Here is a 3532-nt window from a genome sequence, read left to right as displayed (position 1 = left end):
TAGACACATATATATTTTATACTATATCACTCTTAATAAGATTATTTGCATATAATTTTTTAAAGATTTTTTAATGTTTATTTATTTTGAGAGAGGAAGAGAGAAGGAGATGAGCAGAGGAGGAGCAGAAAGAGAGTGGGAGAGAGAGAATCCCAAACAGGCTCTGCACTGTCAGTACAGAGCTTGATGCAGGGCTTGATCTCAGGAACCATGAAATCATGACCTGAGTCTAAATCAACAGTTAGATGCTTAACAGACTAAGCCACCCAGGTGCCCCTAAAGACTTTTTTTTAACTGATCTTTACACCCAACATGGGGCTCAAACTCACAACCCTGAGTTCAAGAGTTGCACACTCTACCGACTGAGCCAGCCAGGCTCTGTATTCCTATTTGAATCATTTTTTTCACATCATTTCCAAAGTAATGGGGAAAACATTGAAGTTATATAGATATAGATATTTACACATATATGTTTATATATGCATGTGTGTATATATGTGTGTGTTTCACACACACATAATTTTACCTGTTAACAGTTAACAATAACTGCTATATATCTTAATAGCTCCTATGAGTATGGCTATATAACAGAGATCACAGAATGAGTTCTCTTAATGAAGACTTAGTCTCATTACTTAAATTGGAGTTATATTCAGTAGACTATAAATTCAGAGGATGAGTAATCCTTTCTATAAATATTTCCGTCAAAAATAAAGTGATTATCAAAATGTACAGATGTGCTTCTTCAGTTTTCATTGGATGGAACTGTATTACATTAAAAATGTCACAGTTTTTGTATTCTATCATGTCCAACAGTGAAAGGAAATCAATGTATACTTAGACATTGTTGTGGTTTCTCACTTTGGAAGTTTTCTTCTTTTTTAAAATTTTTTTAATACTTTATTTTTTGAGAGAGAGAGAGAGAAAGAGTGCAAGCTGGGGAGGGGCAGGGAGAGAGGGAGACACAGAATCTGAAGCAGCCTCCAGGCTCTGAGCCGTCAGCACGGAGCCCGATGCAGGGTTCCAACCCAGGAACCGTGAGGTCATGACTTCATCTGAAGTCAGACGCTTAACCGACTGAGCCACCCAGGTGCCCCATCAGTTTGGAAGTTTTCTAACTTAAGGTAGGTTCATTGTAAACAAAAGAAGTCATCCATGATTATAATAGCTGGATACATTTTCTTATTCCTAACAAGGGAGATAATTCTAGATGTCATAATGTGACAATAATAAGGATCATATACTGATGGTGCTCTTTTAACATGCCATGCCACCTATATTAATCAGAATAGGCTGGGTTGATGTTGCAATAACAACCATATCCTTTTTTTTTTAAGTTTACTTATTTTGGGAGACAGAGAGTGAGAGAGTGAGGGAGGGGCAGAGGGAGAGGGAGAGAGGGAATCTCAAGCAGTTTCTGTGCTGTCAATGCAGAGCCCGATGTGGGCTTTGATCTCACAAACTGTGAGATCATTAGTTCCTGAGATCATGACCTCAGCTGAAATGAAGTCACCTGCTTAACTTACTGAGCCACCCAGGCACCCACAAAGAACCATATCTTAATAGCCTAACACAGAAAATGTGTAGTTCCCTTTCCCACAGAATCCAGTCTGGATCAGGGCAACTCTCCAGGACAGTTTTCCCCCATGTCACAGTAATTCCTACAATAATTTGACTAGACTCCTGCAATAATTTGATTCAGCCATTTTAACAGAAATTTCCATAATTGCCAAGGAAGAGAAGTGAAAGCTGGAGAATTGTGCACTATGTCGTAAATATTTCAGTCCGGAAGTAACACATACCTTTGCTCAGCCACTTGACGAGAAATAGGAACATGACCCCACCTACATGTGAGGAATCTAAGAAGTATAGTCTTACAATTAGAGGAGAACAGAACTGGATATGGGTGAGTATTAAAAATGTCTACTATGCCATTCTAGACTACTTTAGAATGAAGCAATACCTTAATAATATTCTTCAAAGAAGTAGGAAGAAACCCAAAGACACTATAAGGATATTTTGGACTCTAGTTAAAGAGTCCTGATTTGCGTATCAAAATTATAAATCCAACTTTCACTCAACTTATTCAAGTAAGAAGCAGAATTATTTAACAGATTTAACATGAATTTTCTGCTCAATTTTTTTTTTTTTTTTTTTTTTTTTTTTTTGCGGCGGCGGTGGCAGCAGCTAGAAGCCGCCCCTGCGTTTCCTCACCGCTCACGTGGGACTACTCGCTCAATTTTCAACTCCACCATTTCCTAACCATGTGAGCATGTGTTCTTGGACAAATGACTTAATATCTTTAATACCTGATTTTCTCATCCTGAGAAGGAAGATGATAATACCCAGCTTCCATGGCACTTTTGAAAAGTAAGTGAGATAATATGGAAAACGAACTAGCACTGCCAATGGCACATACCAGATTCTTAATAAATACTAATTCCTTTCTCTATCTCTTCTTCCTTCTTCCCTTCACCTTCCTAAATATTAGCATTTTGCAAGGAAAAGAAAGAGCTTTTGCGGTTATGAGATTGAATTCCGAAAACACAGAGTTTGTATCTTAGCTGTCACTCAATAGTGTGTAATCTTGTGGAAATTACTTAAATCTCTCTGAGTTTCAATGTCTTCAACTATAAAATAAGGGCCAATATAGTAACTACCTCGTAGAATTTTTAGAGGGATTAAATTCTATGATGTATATAAAATATTTAACAGACTTCTTAATAAGTGTTAGCAATCACTATTATTATCATTGTCATTATTAATGCACTGTGTTTGCAGATTTATGTCAGAAGTTTGGCCTGCTCAAAAGACATGAATAGACACTTTTACAAAGAAGACATCCATATGGCTAACAGACACATGAAAAGATGCTCAACATGACTCATCATCAGGGAAACAGAAATCAGAACCGCAATGAGATACTACCTCACACCTGTCAGAATGGCTAAAATTAACAACCCAGGAAACAAATGATGTTGGTGAGGATGCAGAGAAAGGGGAACCTTTTTGCACTACTGGTGGGAATGCAAACTGGTGCAGCCACTCTGGAAAACAGTGTGGAGGCTTCTAAAAAATTTAAAAATAGAACTACCCTAGAATACAGCAATTGCACCACTAGGTATTTCTCCAAAGGATACCAAAATGCTGATTCGAAGTGAAACATGCACCCCAACGTTTATAGCAGTACTATCGACAATAGCCAAATTATGGAAAGAGCCCAAATGTTCATCCACTGACAAATGGATAAAGAAGACATATATATCAGGGCGGCTGGGTGGCTCAGTCAGTTGAGCAACCAACTTCAGCTCAGGTAATGATCTCACAGTTTGTGAGTTCAAGCCCCACGTCGAGCTCTGTGCTGACAGCTCAGAGCCTGGAGCATGCTTCGGATTCTGTGTCTCCCTCTCTCTCTGTCCCTCCCCCACTCATGCTCTCTCTCTGTCTCAGAAATAAATAAACATTAAAAAATTGTTTTTAAAAGAAGACATATATAATCACACACACACACACACACACACATATATACATA

This window comes from Prionailurus viverrinus, chromosome X (genome assembly GCF_022837055.1).
Source record: "Prionailurus viverrinus isolate Anna chromosome X, UM_Priviv_1.0, whole genome shotgun sequence".
NCBI classification, from domain to species: domain Eukaryota; kingdom Metazoa; phylum Chordata; class Mammalia; order Carnivora; family Felidae; genus Prionailurus; species Prionailurus viverrinus.
The sequence above is the reverse complement of the archived record's forward strand: the minus strand, read 5'-3'. Positions refer to the sequence as shown.